Source organism: Aquarana catesbeiana, linkage group LG08 (assembly GCF_042186555.1).
Source record: "Aquarana catesbeiana isolate 2022-GZ linkage group LG08, ASM4218655v1, whole genome shotgun sequence".
Classification (NCBI taxonomy): Eukaryota; Metazoa; Chordata; class Amphibia; order Anura; family Ranidae; genus Aquarana; species Aquarana catesbeiana.
Window position 1 is genome coordinate 165,305,497 of NC_133331.1, and position 24,100 is coordinate 165,329,596.

A 24,100-nucleotide genomic window follows, 5' to 3' on the forward strand; every position below is an offset into this window, starting at 1 on the left:
GGCTCCATAGAGCTCAGTCCCCTCCATGCAGTGACTGGAGAAGGCTCCATAGAGCTCAGTCCCCTCCATGCAGTGACTGGAGCAGGCTCCATAGAGCTCGCACTGTCCTAGCAGAGCCCATCACTACAACAATCAGATCCTCCCAGCCTTCAGCCCCGAGCTCTGTAGTGAGGCTCCCGGCCCGGAGGGTGTATTATCCGCTCTCAGTCAGGGGAAGGAGGCCGCTCTCCAGTCACTGAGGAGGAGATTACAGCCCGAATCCCGAGCAGTCCCTTTAAGGAAAACAATGACCTGTGTGTGGGAGGAGGGGCCGCATCCTGAGAATCAGGTGCATGTCTGAAGGGATGATGTCATCTCTGTGAGGAGAACTGCCCGGGAGGGAAGAGAGAGACGGAGCGGACGGATGCAGAGATTGCTGTGATTGCGGATGGGAGGATGAGCGGGAAGCGGACCGGAGTACCGGGAGAAGTGTGAGTACCGAGGCCGGCCCGTGTACCGGGGGAGGGGGAGGGTGAAGGTGACACACGGGAACTTGGGAGCGGCGGGCGGAGGACACACACCGTATACACACCCCGTATATACACACACACCATGTATACATCTATGGGCCGCTTCCCTCACTCTTCGGAGGATGTGCGGAGGGCCTGTGTCACATCCAGTGGCGGGCTTGTATGTACATCACCTCAGGATGGGTGCAGGCCCCGCAGGCCTTCCTATGGAGCCAGTCATAGGGGGTCCTCCATTGGGGTGTCATGTCTAGGAAGGGGGGGCTGTGCATGTTCTATGTGGTAAACATTGGCCATGGACTGTATTTCCAGCACTATGTGGTCCTGTTCACACAACACCCAGAGCTCTACTACTATGTAACACGCGTCAATGTACGTTTACATGGATCTCCTACATGTACATCATCCTACCTGTCCTGGTATGAACATGCTCCCCGCTAACCTGCTCTGTCATTGGCAACAGCGGGATTTTGTCAGCAGGTTTCGACCAATGATTTATGGCTGAAACCTGCTGAATAGCTGTAGCCAATCACAGCACAGAATCCTGTGTTTACAAACACACAGGGCTCTGTACACAGATCAGCGATCGGGCTGTTTCTTCTCCCTGCAAAGCAGAGGGTAAAAGCAACAAACATTGTAAGGCTGGCCATACATGGTCAAATTTCGAAAGAATTTTCTTTTGAAAATCAAAACATTTGTGCGTTTTGTGATCCGATGATGCCACCAGTGATTTCGAAATTCAGCCAACCAAGCCTTCAGCTTCACCTCATGTTGCTACAGAAAAGAATTTTCGTGGCTGGGAATCTTTTTTCCTTTCCGGGAATTTTCTTTTCTTGCACATGCGCTAGAGCTGCACAATTAATCGCTAAAAAAAATCGTGATCTCGATTCACCCCCCCTGAGGATCTCTCCTGCTGAGTTTGCTGATTCTTTCATATAAACAAGTGGAGAGATTATCTACTCAGCTGTCAAAAGAAAGCATCAGGGCAGTCTGCCAAGTTTAGAACTTGAAACATTGTAACTAACTTCCTTCTTAGATCAAAGGGATAGAACTTCTGTGTAAATAAATAACCTGGGCAATCTGCCAACAATGTGTAAATGCAGGAAGTTTAACCACTTAAAGTCTAAATCTTTTTCTCACACTTCTTTCTTAAGTTAAAATCAATCTTTTTTGCTAAATAATTACTTGGAACCCCCAAATATATATATATATAATATAATATAATTTTAGCAGAGACCCTAGGGAATAAAATGGCAATTGCTGCAATATTTTATGTCACACTGTATTTGCCCAGCGGTCTTTCAAATGCAATTTTTGGGGAAAAAATACACTTCAATAAAAAAAAAAAAAAAAAAAAAACAGTAAAGTTAGCACAATTTTTTTTGTTTTAATGTGAAAGATGATGTTACGCGGTGAGAATCGCGAGAGAATCGTGATCTATCCTCTAAGCAAAAAAAAATTGTGCTTCTCATTTTAGCCAGAATTGTGCAGCTCTAACATGCGCATTTCTTTTTCGATTACGTTTCTCGCATGATTCTCCCATCATTAATTAGAAAATCGTTCGTTTTTCAAAAAATTTCCAGCATGTCTGATTTCTCAAGTTCTATGGCCGCAAGAAAATCAGCAGTTGCTGCAGCCCACTAAGGCTCGGTTCACACAGGGACGACTTGTCAGGTGACCTAGTCGCCTGACAAGTCGCCTCCCGTTCTGTGCTATGGAACCGTTCTAAGGGGAGCGACGGAAGTCGCTCCGACTTAGAAAAAGGTTCCTGTACGACTTTGGGGGCGACTTGGGGCGACTTGCATAGACTTCTATACAGAAGTCGTATTGCAAGTCACCCGGGCAGTCGTGTGCAGGTCGCCTCGGTGAGGCGACCTGCAAGTCGTGCCGCCTCTGGTGTGAACCGAGGGTAATGGTGCGAAATACGGACAAAATTCTTAGATAAGATTTTCGAAAGAAAATTCTTTCAAAATTCGACCAGTGTATGGCCTGCCACCTAAGGCACACAGGTATCCTCTTGGTTACTACTTGATGTTAACCCCTTCCCATCCAGTGTCAGTACAGTCTTTTATCCAATCACTGTATTTGGTGTCAGTGTTAATGTACCTCCCAGATAATGTCTGTTAGCACTAGAGTGTCCATCACCCTATCACAGTCATAAGTCGTTGATCACCGCCATTACAGTATAGCCTCTATAGCTGCATAGTTTCCAGTATATATACCATAGTATGTAGACCAGCCTTTTTCAAGGTTTCTTCAGGGGTGCCTCAGCAAAATGCCCAAAAATTGCCCAAAAATTGAATGAAGGCTGCCTTTTTAATTACAAAAAGCCACAGGTTTTCATTGTACACCATTACAACCTTCTAGCTGCCGGTGTTCTAAGAACCAATGGCATCATCAGTTGAGAAGCATGTCGGTTACCTGCATAGCATCATTGCTTGACCCTACCTTGCCTCTCTTCATAAGCGCTGGGGTCACATTAGCTAAGTAAGGCTGAATTCACACCTATGCATTTTTTGTGCTTTTTGCATTTTTGCAGATTTGCACTACAGTCCATTTAACATTGTTTCCTATGGAACACGATCTGTAGTGCAAATCTGCAAAATGCAAAAAGCACAAAAAATGCATAGGTGTGAATCCAGCCTAAGGCCCCTTTCACACTGGAGCGGTTTTCAGGCGGTATTGCGCTAAAAATACCGCCTGAAAACCGCCCATAAACAGCCTCCGCTGTTTGTTCAGTGTGAAAGCCCGAGGGCTTTCACACTGAAGCAGTGCGCTCGCAGGACGGTAAAAAAAGTCCTGCGAGCCGCTTCTTTGGAGCGGGGAAGGAGCGGTGTATTCACCGCTCCTAAACCGCTCCTGCCCATTGAAATCAATGGGACAGCGCGGCTATACCGCGGTAATACCGCGGCTATAGCCGCGCTGTACGAGCGGATTTAACCCTTTTTCGGCCGCCAGCGGGGGTTAAAACCGAACCGCTAGCGGCCGAATACCGCTACAAGAACGACGGTACAGCAGCGCTAAAAATAGCGCTGTTGTACCGCCGACGCCCCCACCGCCCCAGTGTGAAAGGGGCCTAATGGAGAAAAGCTGAGGGAGAAGAGAAACATTGGCATGCTAGTCATTACCAGTTTTTTAAAATTGTATTTTCTTTGGAAGAATAAATCACCTCTAACATTGGATGTCCTACTTGTGTGGTTGTTGCTTCATTATGTAAAACTATTAGAATCATTTTTACATTTTTAAATGAGGTGCCCCAAGACTGTCCATAATGTTTAAAGGGTGCCTTGACTGAAAAAAGGGTGTAGACTATAACGTTCTCACAAACCAATTAATGTACACTTATTGGGGTTTTTTTTTATTTTTTTTTAGGGCCAGTTCACACCACATGCAATCCAATGCGTTTTTTTTCTGCATCAAAAACACATGGAAAGTAGGTTATATGGTTTTTAATGGCATAGTTCACACCAGTGCTTGCAGTTCCAGTGTGTTCCAGTTCCAGAAAAAAATAGAACATGCTGCATTTTTTTCTGCACTGAACTGTACTGGAACGCTGTAAAACGCATCAAAAACGCACTGGAACACACCTAAATGCACCAAAAATGCACTGCAACACACTTGTCCTTTAAGGTTAAGAAAAAAGAGGGGTGGGAAAAAGGACTGGACTGCATCAAAAACGCGCATGCAGAAAAGCACCTGGAATGCATCCGGACTGCTTTTCTATGGTGTGAACTGGTCCTTAGCAAATACATGTAGAAGAATAGATTTTGGCCTGAATTTATGAAGACATTTTATTTTATTGGATATGTTTTATAACAGAAGTAGAAGCTTGTCTTTTTTTTTTTTTTTTTCTATAATAAAAAAATGAAAATACTCAGTGGTGATCAAATACCACCAAACGAAAGCTCTATTTGTGTGAAAAAATATATATATTTTTGGAGTAAAGAGTTGCATGACCGCAGTTAAAGCGGAACTACGCTGCATTTGAGCACCACAAACCTAAAAGCTATTTAATTCATTTTTAATATTCAGAGCAAACTCTCCCAATGGTCCATGTCTTCATGCTTTATTTTGCTGAGAAATCATTTTGAAAAACAACCCCCTCGCATTTCTGGCTGTGGCTATCTTGAGTAAAGGTAGATGATTCATGTAGCATTTACTTCTTGGAATCCATCTGCCTTTAGCTGAGGCACGCAGGCAGGAGGGTGTGGTTAGCTGGAAAAAACCCTCCTCCTCTCCTCCCCTCTTGAAGACTCCTGGGATGTATAATATCCTTTGCCTAGGCAAGCAACCAGGAAGTAACTCAGGAAATGTAAAAAAAAAACACATTTAAAACATGTAACTATGATTTACTTTTCTATCGATTTACTAAAGCTGGCAGCATAAGGATTACAAATAGTCAATGTTGATTGAGAGAGTGAAGTTCAGCTTTAGCCACTGGCCGAATGCAATACGTACATATACTAGACTAGATAGTTTTTGATCGCCTTTATGGCCTTGGAGGACTGGAACAATGTCATGATGTCACTTCCAATCCAGGGTGGAAGTAAACAATTTTTTTTTTGTTAAAGCAAAAGATTAAAATTGTATTTATTTATTTTTTGATCTTTTGCTTTTAAAAGTCAAGCAGAGATTTTGAGTCTTTGACCCCAGATCTCTCCATAAAGAGGCCCTGTCATCCTTATTTTATAACAAGGGGTGTTTACATTTCTTGTAATAGAAATAAAAGTGATCAAAACAAAAAAAGAAGAAAAGTTCTTTTTTAAGCAAATGTCTGACAGGCAGGGTATTTATGACAGAAGAGACCCTATTGGTCTCTTCTGCCATAAATGCATCTTTCTGGCTGTCAGCTGTCATGTGCATTGAGCCACGCATGTGCAGCTCAGTGAACTTTTATGGCCCTGATCGGCCTCGATGTGACTCCCGTGTGCATGAGATGAGCCTCATTGCGGTCTGGCCTATCAAATGCCCGAAGGCACAGGACCCAGAAGGAAGAACAGGCAAAGATCGATGCTCGGGGGGCCCTCTGGATCGGTCTCAGCGCTGCGCTGAAGGACACTATTGACAGGTTAGTCTGCCATAATATACTAATATGCTGTGGATACTACTAGTACATTATGGCATAATCCACCTTGGGGGGGGCCTTCATTTTTTTTTTTTTTTTTTTTTTTTGTTTATAGTGGACTTTACTTCCGCTTGAAAGGGACAGTGTTAAAAAAAACAAAAAAAACCCCAAAGCGCCCCTATATCTCCGTGCTCACGTGCAGAAGCGAGCACATACGTAAGTCACGCACACATATGTAAACAGTGTTCGCATCACACATGTGAGGTATTGCAGCGAACGTTAGAGAGAGAGCAATGATTTCAGCACTAGACGTCCTCTTTAAAGCTTTGCCTATGGAGATTTTTAAGTACCGTAGTTTGTCGCCATTCCATGAGCGTGCACAATTTTAAAGCATGACATGTTGAGTATCTATTTACTCAGTGTAACATCATCTTTCACATTATGTAAAGAATTGTGGTATGTATTGTGTTTTTTTTTTTTTTTTTTTTTTAATTCATTAAAATGAATTTTTCCAAAAAACAATTGCGTTTATATATAATGTTTGGGGGTTATAAATAATTTTTTTAGCAAAAAATAAAGATTTAAACTTGTAAACAAAAAGTGTGCCAGAAAAGGCTTAGTCTTCAAGTGGTTAACCACTTTCCGACCACTGCACGCCGATATACGTCGGCACAATGGCAGCGGTGGGCAAATGGGCGTACCTGTACGTCCCCTTTAATTGGTGGGGCTAGTGGGCGCGTGCACGCTGCATACAGCGTGACCATGCCCGCGGGACCCACGGACTCGTGTCACGGAGCCGCAAAAAGGGGAGATGTCTATGTAAACAGGGCATTTCCCCGTTCTGCCTTGTGACATGACAGAGATCACTGCTACCTGTCATGGGGAGCAGTGATCGCTGTCATGTAAGTGGAAGCTCACCCCCCCCCCCCCCCCCACAGTTAGAATCACTCCCTAGAACACACTTAACCCCTTGATCGACTTCTAGTGTTTAACCCCTTTCCTGTTAGTGTCATTTACACAGTAATCAATGCATTTTTATAGCACTGATCGCTGTATAAATGAGAATGGTCTCTAAATAGTGTCAAAAGTGTCCGATGTGTCCGCCATAATGTCGCAGTCATGATAAAAATTGCAGATTGCCGCCATTACTAATAATAATAAAAAAAAAATAATAATAATAATAAAAATGCCATCAAACTATCCCCTATTTTGTAGACGCTATAACTTTTGCGCAAACCAATCAATATACATTTATTGCGATTTATTTAGTTTTTTTTTTTACCAAAAATATGTAGAAGAATACATATCAGCCTAAACTGAGGAAAAAAAATGTTTTTCTATATATTTTATATTTATTATAGCAAAAAGTAAAAAATATTGCTTTTTTTTTTCAAAATTGTCGCTCTTTTTTTGTTTAAAGCGAAAGAAATAAAAATCGCGGAGGTGATCAAACACCACCAAAAGAAAGCTCTATTTGTGAGAAAAAAAAGACGTCAATTTTGTTCGGGTGCAACGTCGCACGACAGTTAAAGCGACGCAGTGCCGAATCGCAAAAAGTGCTCTGGTCAGGAAGGGGGTAAAATCTTCCGGGGCTGAAGCGGTTAAAGTAGCGTAGTGCTAAATATTGCTGGACATGATGGGGGGTAAAACCTGCCAAAGGTCAAGTTTACACATAAATATGCATAAAGAAATGGGTGTGCATTGGATACTTTTTTGTGTGTGACGTGCGTTTTAAAAACCCTTCGACATTCATTTTTATGTACGTTAAATTGCCACAGGTCCTTGTATAATAAAAATCTTTTTTGTTCTCAATGGGTTTGCATTGCGTTGATGTGCATTTACATGTGCTTGCCTGTGTTGCGTTTAAGTGCATACACATAGCATTTTAACAGCCCACACTGTGCATGACACCAGTGTGAACAGGACACCTAGCAATCAATTGTTTTCTATGTGTCCATGCAGTGACCTGCATTTTACCAGTGTGTGTGTGTGTGTGTGTGTGTGTGTGAATAGGGCCTCAAACCCGCATCAGTGCTTGTAAAAATGCGTGTCAACACACATCAATGGAAGGCAATGCACATCCATTTTTTAAACATTTTTATGCATTTTAATGCTTGTTTTTGTGTGAACAGGCCCTGTGTGTGAACTGTGTCAGAAGCTGTTCTCATTTAGGCTGTCTGTACATTCTACAGTCTCCTTTCAGGCTAACCATACGTTATACAATCTGATTCTATAAGCTCCTTTACCAAAACTATGTAATATGAGGACAACAATCTATTCTAAAGGTATCAAACCAGGCAGGCCCTTTCACCGCATAGCTGATGGCAGATCTAAAGAAGATTGTACAATCAGTTTGGATAGAGTATGGTCGAAGCATCCAGCACCTGTGCATCTAATCCCGGTGCTGTCCTACACCCAGGAGGTACAGGCGCAGCATCCAGCACTGTTGCCTGCAGCCTGTTAAGCTTGTTTGGGTGTACTTCTCCTGTGGATCACAGGAGTGCAGTTCGTAATGCACTCCTGTGTCCCATGTTAAGCAGACAGCAGGAGTTGGCTGACATCACAGAGCCAGTCCAGGCTGGGGCAAGATCGTGACAATGAAATCAGGATCCGCCCACATGCCTGGACACACACCCGGCTCAGCCTCTCAACAAGCCGCTGAGAGCCTGAGCTGGCCGCTCCTGCCGTCTCCACAGCTCAGTGCTCCAGTAAGGGGGGGAGGGGGGCAGAGCAGAGAGCTGTGACTGACAGTCCACAGCTCTCTGCTCAGGGAGCCCTGAGAACTGAGCGATCAACGGTGTTTGATCTCTCAGTTCTCAGTGTTAGAACCGACGGGGGACAGATGCGGCTTCAGACCAATGCTGCATCCATCTAGGTAAGTATGATTCTGGAAAAAAAAACAACATATTTCTCTTTAGACCCCTTTCACACTGAGCCGCCCCGGGTGTCGGCGGCGGTATTTTATTTTTAACCCCCGCTAGTGGCCGAAAAAGGGTTAAATCCTCCCGCAAAACGTCACTGCAGCTGCGCTTTGCCGGTGGTATGGCACTGCCCCATTGTTTTTAATGGGCAGGAGCGGTTTATTCACCGCTCCTACACGGCTGCAAAGAAGCTGCTGGCAGGACTTTCTGTGACGCCCTGCCAGCGCAGCGCCCCAGTGTGAAAGCGCTAGGGCTTTCACACTGGGTTTGCAGCTGAGGCTTTCTTCAGGCACTATGCTGGCGCTATTTTTAGTGCTGTAGCGCCTTAAAAACGCCTCCAGTGTGAAAGGGGTCTTAATGTCTACGACCGTCTGAAGGCTGCCGCAGCTGGGCACTGTACCGAGTGCTACTCACGTTAGGGCTGCATGTGTTCTGGGAAGTATGCCAGGTATTCTGCATCTCTAAACACGTGACTCTAAGGCTCCTTTCACACTGGGGCGGTGGGGGCATCGGCGGTAAAACAGCGCTATATTTAGCGCCGCTTTAGCATCGTTTTAGCGGCGGTATTCGGCCGCTAGCGGTGCGGTTTTGACCCCCGCTGGTGGCCGAAAAAGGGTTAAAACCGCCCGCAAAACGCCGCTACAGAGGCGCTATGCCGGCGGTATAGCCGCGCTGCCCCATTGATTTCAATGGGCAGGAGCGGTGAATACACCACTCCTTCACCGCTCCAAAGATGCTGTTTGCAGGAGTTTTTTTTCTCTCCTGAAAGCGCACCCCTCCAGTGTGAAAGCCCTCTGGCTTTCACACTGGAGAAACAGCAGCGGCAGTTTTAGGTCGGTTTGCAGGTGCTTTTTTTAGCGCAATAGCGCCTGCAAACCGCCCCAGTGTGGAAGGGGCCTAAATGCCCTGTAAAAACACCAAGTACCACTCAGTACAGTGTCCATCTGCAGTGTATTTCAGCCTGTTATAGACTGTGCAGCAGGGTAGATGCTTCATCTGTGTCTCCTGGGCACACAAACACCAGAATTGGGCATGTGTGGGCTAGATGCCCTGTGTGAGTGTGGCTTTAGGACCTTACTGATTTTGTACTACCTGTATTGGTTGGTTGTGTTTATCCTCATATTATGTAATTTTGGTACCATTTAAAAAGACCGTACAGGGACTATATAATCAGATGGCAAAGTGGCCAGATTAAGTCACTTAGGCCCCTTTCACACGTGCGGACCGTATGTTCGTATTTCATCAATCCGTTTTCTGATGAAATATGGACATACATGCATCCCTATGGGATAGCAGGTGTCAGCGGATGACCATCCGCTGACACCCAATATCATCCGGCCCTGCTATTGTCCGATTCTGCAGACGGAAGAAAATCCTATTTTTCTATCCGTCTGCAGAGTGGATCGGATGAACATGGACAGACAGTCCATGTTCATCCGATCCCCCATAGGGGAGAGCGGAGATCTGACAGGGCGGTCCCTGCACAGTGTGCGGGTCCCGCCCTGTTATCAGCCGGCTCAGCTGGGGAAAACGGAGAGATCCCCGCTGAGCAGCGGATGTTCACGGGTCGGATCAACATGGATCCGTCCCGTGAAAGGGGCCTTACTGTACGACTTTGATTGGACAATCTCCTTTAAGGCTCATTTATGCCATATGCAGTTTGAGCGCATTCATATTAGTACAAACACACATGCAGGAAAAAATGATTGTATTTCAATGAGCCTAGTTTACACCATTGCAGTGCTTTCATGTGCATTTAAATAAACACACCAGAAGGTTTTTTTTTTTTTTTTCACCAGACTACACCTCAAAGGCATGTAAATGTATTACAGTGCAAACACACTGTAGAGTATGTAAATGTGCACACATAAAACTCACTAAACACAGAGATTGCAGTGTAAACAAGGTGGCCATATAATAGTGATTTGTGAGTGATTTAGCTACAAGCAATCACAAACAAGCTATTCATCATTGATTAAACATATTTGGTATTGATTTTAAAATGTGATCAGAAATTTTAATTGAAAACAATCATTGAATCGCTCTCTGTTACGATCAGCTGTCTGTCACGCAGATATTAATTTGATCCATCGAAAACAATCAATGAAAATTTGCAACAGCCTATCGCCTTGCCAGCGTTGAAATTGCTTAAAAGCTTACTATGTTTATTATATCTGTGGTTTATAATTCTTATTTAGTTCGATCAGGTTAGTGACATTGAATGATCGATTTACTGATTATGTCAATACGTTTGTGGCCACCATTATATTAGAGAAGAAAAACCTTCCAATGCCAGGGTCTTCCTAATCGCTGTGTCCCCAAAGTCGCGTGATATACACTGCTACTTTGCTATGCGATTTTTGATGCAACGTCATGCGACTGGTGAAAACCATGTGAGAACAAGTCGCACCGAAGTTGGAACAAAGTAGTGCAAAACCCTCTTTTGGAGTCGCGCCAATTAGAACGGGGACCATTGAAATACATAGGTTTTGACTTGTCATGCGAATTCACATGTGTCAAGTCGCACAACAACTCGCAGTAGTGGAAACAGAGCCTAACAGTGTGTACCAGGCTTAAGGGCCCTTTCACACTGATGCGTTTTTTCCTTTTGGAAGAAAAACATTTCCCTTTAAATCCTATGGGACTCTTCACACCCGGCTCGCTACGAGTGTGTTCGTTTTGAAAAGTCCTGCATGCTGCTCATTGAAATTAATAGAAAAACGCACAAACGCACCACGTTTTGTGTTTTTGGTGCGTTTAAGTCACATTTTTGTCATAGGTGCAGGCAACCAAGAAACGCATCAGAAATGCGCTGGAAACGAATCTGAAACACAGCAAGATTGCGTAAAAAACACATATGTGTTTTTACAGCGAATTTGCTACAACGCAGTGTGAAAGGTTCCTAAAGCTGGGTTTACACTAGTAGAGTTTAATCTTAAAGTGGAGTGCCACTTGTTTTTTAGTTTATTAAAAGTCAGCAGCTACAAAAAGTGTAGCTGCTGACTTTTAATAAACAGACACTAACCTGTCCCTCGGTCCAGCAATGTGGGCGCCCGAAGCCTCGCTCCTCTCCCCCTCCTCTCCGAGGCGCCGTCATAGCAACTGTGGGCACCTGGCCGTAACAGCTTATGGTTTCACGGCTGGGTGCACACTGCACATGCGCGAGTCACACTACGCTGTGCTATTGGCCAGGCAACCTTCTGGGACCTGTGACGTGTCCCAGAAGATTGCAGGCAGGGAGGGGCCGCCTAGGGGGAGAGGAGGAGTCACCTAGGCCGCCGAGAAGAGGAAGGAGGAAGTGGGACAGGAAGTCCCACTAAAAAGAAGGTACCCCCCCCCCCCCAAAAAAAAAAAAGGGGGCGAGGAGTGCTTAAAGTGGAAGTTCCACTTTTGGGTGGAACTCCGCTTTAAGTTTTTTTGTTTTAAGAACATTCATTCTATTTTCTAATCATTACTTCAATGTTTTGTTTTCGACTGCAGTCAGGAGAAAGTTCTGTGGAGCAGGATAGAAACATGTTTCTTTTTCCTCAGTTAAGTTCTCTGTAAGCTTACATGATTTCTGTTGGTGCTACAGGAGAAAAACAAGCGTTCTTGACTCAGAGCTGTGCCCTCAATAGCCATGGGGCTGGCAGTGGTTGCTATCTTTACTGCATTTGTTGCTATGCCAATCAGATCATCATTGCACTTTGTGTTGCTTTATTAAACAAGCTCATTGTGTTTGTACTGTATGTATATTTTTGTCAGACTACAGAGTGCTTTGGGGAAGGGCTCCTTACATATACTGTATATGTTCATAAGAGAGGCAGGCAACAGACTATCAAGGGGCCTTTACTTGGACTAAAAGACTGTAACTGACTGTGCTGAGCAATCTTTCATTTTCTCTATTTTTTTTTTTTTTAAAGCCCATTATTTCAGTTTTCTTCAGTGACAGTAAAGCCTGTGTGTCTATTTCCACAGTTGTCACTGACCTTAGAACTGCTTGCGTGTGTTTTGTTAGTTATTTTTTGTGATTAAGTGTAATTTGTGTGTCCTGCATCAGAACTGGATGGACCGTGCTGGATGGAACTGGATGGACTGTGCCCAAAGAGAACTTATAGGCCTCGTGCACACTGGGTATAAAAAACGCCACCTTTAAATGTTGCTCTATGTTGACCTATCTGGCTACGCACACATTGGTGTTTAGAGGCTGAAAAAGAAAAATCACTTGCATGTTCAAGGGAGGAGCATTTGAGCAGAAAAAACAATAAACCCTTCCGCACTATGTTTGAAATAACAACCCCACTGTGCGTATCGATTATAGCAGCTACATACTAATAACCCCACCCAAAGTGTGACTATACCTAATAAAAAAAAGTGAGAACTATAAATATCCCATAAATACAGCACTTAAACCCTAAAATGAAACATATAATACAAAATGGCAAAATAAAGTGCTACAAAATAAACATATGCTTAAAACGGATGTAAACCACTGGTGGAGGTTTTTTTTTTTTTTTTTTTTTTTTTAACCCTGCAAGATAAAGGCATAATGTGCTAGTATGCATCGCATACTAGCATATTATATTAAACTTACCTTAAAACGAAGCCCTCCAGTGCTGGGAAGTCAGATCTAGAGGCCGCTTCCAGGTTCGGGGACTCCGGTTCTGTGACTGACCGGAGCCGCAATGACGTCACTCCCGTGCATGCGCTCGAGAGCTGCCGGTCACAGCACAGGGCTCTGAAGAAATGGCACGGGTGGCCATTCCTTCAGAGCGCATAGGAGATATTTACATTAACTATAGATAAGCCTTATTATAGGCTTACCTATAGGTAAAAGTCAGGCATGGAAGCACATGGATGCACTTTAATGTATAATACGTGCCTCATGCACAAATTTGGCATTTCTGCATCTTCTTACCTAACCAGAAACAAACAATTGATGCCCAAGGGACTTTGCTAGAAAGCGGCAAACAAATCAATCATAAAATGTAAAAAAAAATGATTACAAAAAAGTAAAAACGTGATTTCACAGGTATCCATAGAAGAATATTCACAGTATTTTATCAGATAGTCACAGGCTATAGATTGGCTGGGCTATATCATTGGTGTATTTGTAGCAAACTCAATGTGTTTCTTGAAACTGAACTTCTTCAGGAGTGATAATGTAAATGCTTAAAAACTGCAAAATAATGAAACAAGTACAACAGAAGGACATACAATATCTCACAAAAGTGAGTACACCCCTCACATTTTTGTAAATATTTTATTATATCTTTTTATGTGACAACACTGAAGAAATTACACTTTGCTACAATATAAAGTAGTGAGTGTACAGCTTATATGAGACCCGGTTCACACAGGCGACTTAGCCGCCTGACAAGTCGCACTCCATTCTGTACAATGCAACCGTTCTAATAGGAGCGACTCAAGTCGCTCCAACTTAGAAAAAGTTTCCTGTACTACTTTGGGGTGACTTCAGAGCGGCTTGCATTGACTTCTATACAGAAGTAGTTTTGCAAGCCGTGCTGAAATCGTGCTGTACGGGGCAGCTTCAGAGTCTGGTGACTTTGAAGCCGCCCCTGTGTGAACCGTCACTAACAGTGTAAATTTGCTGTCCACTCAAAATAACTTAACAGTCATTCCAACATGATAATGACCCCAAACACACCTCCAAGACGACCACTGCCTTGCTAAGGAATCTGAGGGTAAAGGTGATGGACTGGTCAAGCATGTCTCCAGATCTAAACCCTATTGAGCATCTGTGGAGCATCCTCAAACGGAAGGTGGAGGAGTGCAAGGTCTCTAACATCCACCATCTCTGTGATGTCATCAAAGAAATGTAGAAGAGAACCTGTGAAGCGCTGGTGAACTCCATGCCCAAGAGGGTTAAGGCAGTGCTGGAAAATAATGGTGGCCACACATATTGACATTTTGGGCCCAATTTGGACATTTTCACTTAGGGGTGTACTCACTTTTGTTGCCAGCGGTTTAGACATTAATGGTTGTGTGTTGAGTTATTTTGAGGGGACAGCAAATTTACACTGTAATACAAGCTGTACACTCACTACTTTACATTGTAGCAAAGTGTCATTTCTTCAGTGTTGTCCAATGAAAAGATATAATAAAACATTTACAAAAATGTGACGGGTATACTCACTTTTGAGAGATACTGTATACATCCTATTCATCTCAGTGGTCCATTGTGTAATAAATGGACATACGTTCAATATAATGCTCACCATCCCAATCAAAAAGTAGAGGGGTGGTAGTAGCCATCATCTACTGAAAATCCTACGAGAGGACTACCGCGTCACGTCTGTCCTGAGAGCTGTTGAAGAGCGGATAACCTGCCAAGGATACACAGGGGGCCGGCAGAGAAGGAGGATCCCTCCCCCCCAAAGAAAATGCAAGGGGCCAGGCAGGCAGGGAATCTGCACAAGACGTGTGCAAAGAAGAAAGTGCTAGAGAAGATTGAACAAATATACCCATAAATATAAAGTGATGATAAAAAATAAAAAGGAAAGAAGAGGGGGGGTTACTTGTGATTAAAACTGGTGCTAATGAATGTATATCTCAAATAAATGTGCCAATAAAAAAGGAAACCAAGATGGATTTACAAGGGGGAAAAAAATTATATACTTAACTGCTTGCTGCCTGCCCACCATCAAATGACGGAGGGGTGGTACAGCTCTCGTTCTGAGAAGACGTCATATGACGGCGTCCCAGAACGGCCGCTCTCGCGCATCAATGGGGGCGCGCAGCACGACGACTGCGGCCGCGCCGTGTTGCTAGGACACGGAGCGACCTTGATCTCTGTAAAGAGACACGCCCGTCGCCCTTTAATCGTGTGATCGGCCGTGTCCAATCAAAGCCGGTCACGTGTAAACAAGGAGATGCCAGTAATCGGCTCTCCTAGCCTCACACTGACAGAGTATTACATGAGGAAAGCCGATCAGGGACATCTCCTCACAGGGGGACATCTAGGGATGTAATCAGGGCACTGATCATCATTGCCCTGATTACAATAAATACAGTGTCAAAAAACAGTGCCCACCAGTGGCAGCAATCAGTGCCACCAATCAGTGCCCATTAGCAATGCCAGTCCGTGCTGGCTGCCCATCACTGTTGTCGATCAATGCCCATCAGTGCCACCCAACAGTGTTCATCCGCGCCTCATATCAGTGCCACTTCATCAATGCCCACCAGTTCAGCCTATCAGTGCCCATCAGTGTCGCATCCTCAGCGCACGTCAGTGCAGGCGAAAAATTACTTACAAAATATACTGACAGAAAAAAGTAAACATTTTTTTTTTCAAAATTGTTGGTCCTTTTTTGCAAAAAATAAAAACACAGCAGTGATTAAATACCACCAAAAGAAAGCTTTATTTGTGTGAAGAAAATGATAAAAAATTTGTTTGAGTACAGTGTTGCATGACCGCGCAATTGTCATTCAAAGTGCGACAGCGCCGAAAGCTGAAAAATGGCTTGGGCAGGAAGGGGGTGTAAGTGCCTGGTAGGCAAGTGTTTAAAGTAAAAATAAAGTTAAACAAATCAGATAATATAAAAGTGTAATTCTCATGACAGCCTCATAATCAAGGCCAAATATCCAATAAAGGAGAAACCCGTACTGTGGATTGCTCTTCAGGGGGATTTTGACAGGCGGTGAGCAGGGCTGGACTGGGACAAAAATGTGGCCCTGGACTTTATCCAGAATGGCCCAGGGCACAGCACATCAGGGCACAGTGCACATCAGGGTAAAAGCACATGAGGGCACAGCACATCAGGGTACATCGCACATCGGGGCACAGCGCACTTCGGGGCAACACAACACAGCAAGATCAGGGTACAGCACATGAGGGTACATGGGGCACATGAGGGTACATGGGGCACATGAGGGTACATGGGGCACATGAGGGTACATGGGGCACATGAGGGTACATGGGGCACATGGGGCACATCAGGGCACATGCAGGGCACATCAGAGCAGATTCAGGGCATATTCGGGCACATGGGGCACATCAGGGCACATCAGGGCACATCAGGCACATTCAGGGAACATCAGGGCACATGGGGCACATTCAGGGAACATCAGGGCACATGGGGCACATCAGGGCACATTCAGGGAACATCAGGGCACATCAGGCACATGGGGTACATCAGGGAACATCAGGCACATAGGGTACATCAGGGCATATTCAGGGCACATTCAGGGAACATCAGGGCACATGGGGTACATTCAGGGAACATCAGGGCACATGGGGCACATCAGGCACATGGGGTACATCAGGGCACATTCAGGGAACATCAGGGCACATGAGGGCACATTCAGGGCACATGGGGTACATTCAGGGCACATGGGGTACAATCAGGGCACATTCAGGGCACATTCAGGGCACATGGGGTACAATCAGGGCACATGGGGTACAATCAGGGCACATCAGGGCACATGGGGTACAATCAGGGCACATCAGGGCACATGGGGTACAATCGGGGCACATCAGGGCACAGCGTTTACTTGTTGTTTTCTTCACATGCAGAGTAGCACAGGCAGCCTCTGTAGTAAGTTCTTTCTCATGTCACGCTGCTGCTGCTCCCCCCCGGCGGCCCCTCCTCCTCCTCTTTTCTTGTCCATCTCCATTTGCTTGTGACATCGCCCTGGCTCCGCCTCCTCCTATGTCCCCGGGCCGCCTCCGCCCTCCGTCCGTGAGTGACGTCACGGCGCCAGGACAAAGAGGCCGCCCAAATGGCTATATTGATAGCTGTTAGGGGGAGTGCCTGGGGGAGTGTCAATGCCTGTTCTTTTGTGACGCCGGCGGCCGGCCCGCCCGCCGAGTGCTGGAGCGGAGCCGCCCGGCGACGCTCGGACGGAGAGAGACAGTGACACAGTCAGAGAGAGAGTCATTGGTGTAGTGGCCCGCTGCCAATCGGCCCACCGGGAATCTCCCGGTAGTCCCGATGGCCAGCACAGGCCTGGCGGTGAGTAGAGGTTGTAATACCTCTCCACCATCTCTTTTAACCTTTAAAACCTTCACCACTGTGCCACAGCCACGTGCATTGCTTGCGATTGTGGAGCGGCCCCATTCATGTCTCCATTTTGTTTGCACTGCACATCACCCCTGCTTTGTGGTATGAATGAGGCACATAGAAAACAGTTGTTTTCTAGGTGACTTTAGAGATGACCTGTGTTCGTGTGAACAAGTCCTCTTGTTAATAGCAGATTACTTGTTCCTAGTTGCTATGGGTTACTCTGTTTCATATGTTCGTGTTCTACATATAAGGCTGCTGTTAGATGGGACAAAAAAACTTTTTTTCTATGATCTAATAAAAAGTCATAAGTCATTGGCTCTTCGGTGCTTGCTTCAGGATTGTCAGCTTGCCTGTTAAAGAGATCAAGTCAGCTTGTCCGTTCAGGGCAAAATGACGGGAGTCTCCTTAAAATCCACTCCATCGTTCTATCTACCTTCGGTGCTCCTCTGCTGCTTCTTCCTTTATCCCAGCTTACCCACTGTTTCCAGTGATAGGGGTGCATGGGATTTCCTTCCATGATGCAGTGCTCGGGCCTAGTGGACAGTCACCAGGCCTGACCACTGTGACATGGCAGAGGGGGTGACATCATCACTTATGTAAGCTCTGTATCTGGTATTTTGCAGTGACTGGGGAAGGGTGGGTGGGGGAGTACTGTGAAGGTAGATATTATTTAAAGAGAACCTGTCACTATGCCCTGAATAGACAAGGGGAAAGGGTCCCTTTTATTACAGACTTTTATTTTCAGCTGTGCTTTCACATTATCTTAATTTTTTTTTCAATTACTTTGCAATAAGGACGTCATTCTTCTTCTTTGAATGATCCTCAAAGCACATTTTGGTTGTTTTAGCAGCAGAAACACTTTCCAACATTTGATGTCAGTCTCTATCAATGCTTTTGGTGCTGCTGATGTTTCCCAATGAAGATATCTCAGAAGAAAATCCCAAATATTTGCAAACCCAGGGAAATTTTCTGTGAAATCTCCTTTTAGATATCAATGGGATTGTTTATTGTTGTAGTCATGGGATGGAAGGATACCAGCAGATGAGCTCTGTAGATTCCAGAACTAGATTCTAGGTAAATCTGCCTTCCAAAGTAAACATGAAAAAATTCCAGAGACAGATAAGATTTTCTTGTGGAAGCCTGGACTAAATAGACTGTTTACTGGAGTGGTTTAAAAGGTCTTTTTTATATATACACAGGAATTTGGACTTCTTATCCTCATTGTCAGCATTACAATGTGTTCATATGAAGATTTGTGCAAACATTTATAGGAAAATTGTCAGTACATTTGATGACTTAACAGATGTCTTTAGAAAGTACTTCAAAATGTCATGTGCTTTTAAAGCGGCACTCCAGGCTCCTTTTGAAAAAAATAAAAAGTCAGCAGCTGCAAATACTGTAGCTGCTGACTTTTAATGTTAGGGCACTTACCTTTCCAGGAATCCAGCAGTGTCCTTACCTGAGCCGATTTTTTCAAAACTGGCTATCGGGTGCTGGCGGCACTATCTTGCCTAAGGAGCTTGCTGTGCTTTTGTGAATAGGCGGCTGCGGGGGAAGGAGGGGGCCGTGGCGAAAAGCAAGGTACATGCTCCCCCTCAAATGGTGCCAAATGTGAGGGGAGGGGGGGGGAGGAGGAGGCAGACGAGCAGAGCTTCCCCTTTTGGGTGGAGCTCCATTTTAACATTTGATTTGGCAATTAATGTAATTTCCCAAACAAAAACCACACATGTGCAGAGGACGCACACATTCCTCACGGTTAGAATTTCATTCTTTAGAGAAACATTTTCCATTCCGTTCCTTCAAATTATTCATGCTTTACCGCAGTCTAAAATGATTGCTGATTTGGCCCCACTAACTTAAAAAAGGGAACTTTTGTTTCTTAAAAACAAAAAAATGTAAACACAATTCTACTAGTGTATGGCCAATTTGGTGATGAATTGCCATCCAGCTTTTTATGCTGGTAGTACATCATGTGGGAAGCACTCAAGGAAGTTTCACTGTCAGCAGGACATCTCAATTGTAGCCAAAGGACCCCATCCCCCTCTCTTTTCAGAATTCTTCAGGCACTGTTGGAGTAAGGTTGGCATTGTTCTGCTCCATGGAAGTGTGATTGGTGATGAGTTTCCTTTCCTACTTTCTGAAGTTTCAGTCTTTTGTGGTGACATTGATTGTTTTCTTTTTTACAGTCATGTGAGTTACCGGATTATTTTATATTCACTATTCATGGTTTCATTTAACTCCTCTTAGATTGATTAACCCATTTAAAGAGGTGTGCTTGTCAAGTTTCACCAGCACTTTATGTATTGTGGCTGCCCACCCTTCATTGCTGAGACAACTCCTTGCCATAATGACTCTGCTTGGGCACATATAGGCTTACTTGCAAGTCCCAGACTTGAAGTGAAGTTTGTGAAGCACTGGTTTAGGGCATACTTCTCAATAGACAACCATTGCTTACCCCCTTCTGAAAATACTTGTTCTCTGGCTGTCATGCTGATGTTTTGGCTTCCTGTCTTTCTGGTTCAGTGACTTGGAAAAAGTATAGAAATAAAAATTTATGACATGGTCGGGTAAGTATCACTTTCAGAGAGAGGGTAGCCTAGCTAGTACCCATATTTCTTCATGACATTAAAGCGCATTCCTTATGAGAAGACTTTGGAGCTTTACTGTATTCCTGTAAATGCTAGTTGCCTTGCTGTGCCTTGTGTGTTCTTAAAGGATTGCTAAACCCTAGAACAATAATGTAATATTTTGCATCTTACCAGCACTTTCATATGATGGTTACATTGGTTTTCTTTTTTATGACTCGGTTTATTTTCTACAAGTATAAAAAAATACCTGTTTATCCTGCCAAAAATCCAGTGTCCTTGTATCTTTCTGGGGACTGAACAATGTTATCAACTATCTTCTTTGAACTACGAAGTAATACCCCTCTATGTAATGGAGATGAGGAGTAAAGGAGAGGTGGCTGTAGTCCCAAATCAGTAGAGCAACCACAGGTGACAAGGCTGCTGTACATGGATACAGCCCAATGAGTGAACGTTGTCACCCTAGAACAGGAACTGTGTTACTGGCAGGATCACCAGTTAAAAACTAAAGCTAAATACTGGTTTCATTGAACAAAAAAAAGTGCCTATTCCCCCATCAATACACTCGGTGCTGATGGGGGAATCCCTTCCACAGTGCTATTCTTTTCTGTCTGTGGGGAGCCCGTCCTGCTGGAAGAATACAATTATCAGTGTTGTCCGCTATAGCTGGCGGCACTGATCATTTAAAATAAAACGGAGAGGCTGGTTGTACACAGGTTGTACATGGATCGAAATTTGGCCTGTCCCTGCTAAATCATCCAAATTTCGATCCATGTGTGGCCGTTTTTAAGATTAGTTAGCTGCAGTATATAACATTTTTGTTGATACTAAAGGCTTGGTGCGCTCCGCCGGTGCTCAGAGTCTCCTCCCCCCATCTAGTGCCCCCATAGCAAGCCGCTTTCTATGGGACACTCGTGCGTGCTTGCTCCCAAGACCCTCTCTGTGTGTCCATAAGAGACACAGAGTGGGGCTCGGTCCTGCCCTCGGCTTCCTCCTCACTGGCTGTGATTGACAGCAGAGGGAGCCAATGGATCCCCTTTCTGTCTCTGAGCTAATGAGGAGGCAGAGAGCTGGGGCAGCAGCTGCTCTTGTGCACATTGCTGGATTAAGATCAGGCTCCGGTAAGTATAGTGGGGGGAAGCTACATACTGAAGGTTTTTTACCTTACTGCATAGAATGCAGTAAGGTAACAAAAACCTTCAGTCTTTGCAACTACTTTAAAGTGTTAGGGAACCTTTACAATTTACTACTAAATTGTACTAACACTGGAATAATTATGTATACTTTTTTTTTATCTTTAGATGGTGAGTCACTTGGGTGTGTGTGTGTTCCTCAGTTCCATTGATAAAATGTTTATTTTTTCATTTTTTTTTCTTCAAAGGTAAACCTAACACTGTCTACATATTGTGTAGGTGTCCATATCCAGATGATAGTCTGATGTATCTTGCGACAATGGCTTTTGGATCAGTTACAAAAAACAGCTATAGATTTAAAAAGTGACTGTGGTTCTCAGCTACAGCCCACATAATATTTTAGCTGGCAAGGACGAATGGAAAAATAAGTGCCGTCACACAGTCAGTATACTAAGTGGTATGGATGTTGGGATTTAATAATAGAATGTGATAAGATGTACTGTCAGCAGTAATGTTCGTTTTTTTAAATTTATAGTCTGTAAACTAAACCACATGGCTCAATAATGAATAGGTACGGTAGTACAAGATTGATATAATATTGTGAGTTATTTTTTTTTAAACTCTTTTGGTTCTTATTGATTTGTGATAAATTGTTTGTCAAATTTGTATTGCTTTAAGATGGAATGAAACTTAAAAAAAAAACAAAGACAAGTAGGGTCTTTGACAGAAGAGAGCCTAGTGGTCCTTTCTGTCATAAATGCATCTCCCTGCCTCTCAGTGGTAATATACATTGAGCCGCACATGCGCAGCTCAGCATACAGTTATGGCATCTCTCTGTACTATGATGAGGTGGCTCCTGTACGCATGCATGGGAGTGACATCATTGCAGTCCGGACATTCAAGTGGCCAAACAAACTAAACCCAGAAGGAAGAACAGGAGAAGATGGAAGCGCCCATGACCAGCAAGTGGGCTTAAAGCGCAGAGCTGGAGGGCCTCATTTAATGGTAGGTCTGCCATAATGTGCTAATACGCATATGCTGTGCATACTAGCACATTATGGTATAAAGCTCCTTGGGGCCCATTTAATAAAATAAAAATAACTGAGCTTAATTCCGCTCTATGCATTTTTCCTTTTAATCTGTTTATAAATAGCAGCTCAAGTTTAACTTATACGTAAAGGATAAGTTCACCTTTTACACAAACTGGCTCATGCAGACAAGTGGCCACAGTAGCTTGACCTCTTTCCACAGGCCGTACGCATATATTCAACCTCTTGGCGGGTAGGCTTTAATGCCAATAGGCTGCATATATGTGGCCCTATGTAAACACAAAACTGTCCTGCGCACTCCTAGCACAGTCACCAGCAAGGACCGGAATACTTCCGATGCATACTTGCAATTGGGAGCTTTCCGATCATGTGACCACTGCGACAGCCAATTACAGTGGTCACGTGACCCGAATGCCCACCTCCGCCTCCTGGCATCTAGAAGTACTTAAAGGGCCAAGAGGCATGTGGCGGGAAGGAGTTAAATTGGCTGTAAACCCTCACATATGACTAGTGAAATGAATAGCCTCAGATGAAACACAGAGATGAAACCAATCCTCCTACATAAGCTTTACTTGTATATCTGCTGTCTTCCCCTTTCTACACCCTTTGAAAAGTGCAGATCATGTTAAAAATCTTTCAAAAGTACATAGGGGTGGGGAGGCTGGACTTACACTGTGTGATAGCTGATTGGAGGAAGAGAACACTACAGATATGTGCTTAGTTCAAATTTCATGAACGGGGTTTACAACTACTTTAACCACTTTCCGCCCGTGCTATAGCTGAATAACAACTACCATGTGGGCTTCCATGGCCGGGAGGATGTCAATAGATATCCTCTCGTGATCACGCTGCTCGCACTCCGCTATGTATTTAGCCAGGTCCTTAGGGCTTGGCTGATCACAGAAGAGGGTAAAGGGCCAATCACAGTGGCCAATCACTTTACCATGTGCCCAGCTGTCAGCCAATGACAGCTGATCACGGAAGTAAACAGAAGCCGGTTATCGGCTTTATTTCTCCTCGCAATCAGCGTAAGGAGAAAAGAATAAAGCTGGTAACCGGCTTCTGTTACAGGGATCTGTCCCTGCCTCGATGCCTACCAGTGCTGCTAATTAGTGCCACCTATTGGTGCCACCTATCAGTGCCCACCATTACCACCTATCAGTGCTGCCAATCAGTGCCCGCTAGTGCCGCCTCATCAGTGCCCATCAGTGAAGGAGAAAAAAAAATACCTGTTTGCAAAATTTTATAACAAGCTATGAAAAATGTTTTATTTATTTTTTTTTTAATTTTTAGTCTTTTTATGTTTGTTTAGCAAAAAATTAAAAACCTGGTGGTGAATAAATACAGATGCAATGCTTGCGAATTGCGTTTTGAATGCGACTGCAAAAAGGGTCCAGTGCAAGTTTGGAGCCGTGCATTCCAAACTCGCAAGGCCTAGAGTTTAGTGCCATTTGGCGAAGTGTTCACATATGTTTGCGATTCACATCCGTTTTTGCATTAAAGTCAATATGAGCGATTTGTGCATAGAAGTCAATGGGAACGATTTGGTAGTTTGAAAATCGAATCAGTGGTAAATTTACATTAAAACCACAAAGTATTCACACATAATCACTGAATCTCAGTGAGATTTCTACACACATATATGTGAACCCAGGCTGACCTTGCTCAGAGGGACCGGAATGTAAAATCTGTCTCTGAACTAGTGTACAGGATGGTTAACCATCAGACAGTCACACTTCCGTCACATCTGTTGATGTTTTTATAGCTTGGGTAGTGGGTAGCATTGTTACTTTTGTATTTGACTGCTTGATCTGCATTTGGCATGTACAGTCTGCT

At 44.1% G+C, this 24,100-nt stretch overlaps 1 protein-coding gene and 1 long non-coding RNA gene across 6 annotated transcripts in view; one reads left to right on the forward strand and one right to left on the reverse strand.

The window, feature by feature from the left end:
* The window catches only part of LOC141106158 (uncharacterized), a 30,910-nt gene extending 30,362 nt beyond the window's left edge, over positions 1 to 548 (reverse strand). The window contains exon 1 of the long non-coding RNA XR_012235684.1: positions 292 to 548. This is a non-coding gene — a long non-coding RNA (uncharacterized lncRNA). The remainder of the gene's footprint in view (positions 1 to 291) is intronic.
* USP54 (ubiquitin specific peptidase 54) overlaps positions 34 to 24,100 on the forward strand; it is a 249,867-nt gene continuing 225,800 nt past the window's right edge. For 2 of the 5 annotated variants that reach the window (XM_073596684.1, XM_073596691.1), the window contains exon 1: positions 36 to 470. The gene's annotated coding sequence lies outside the window, so the exon portion shown is untranslated. Of the gene's footprint in view, positions 471 to 24,100 lie in introns of all 5 variants that reach the window. The other 3 variants (XM_073596688.1, XM_073596689.1, XM_073596687.1) reach the window with 3 other exon arrangements.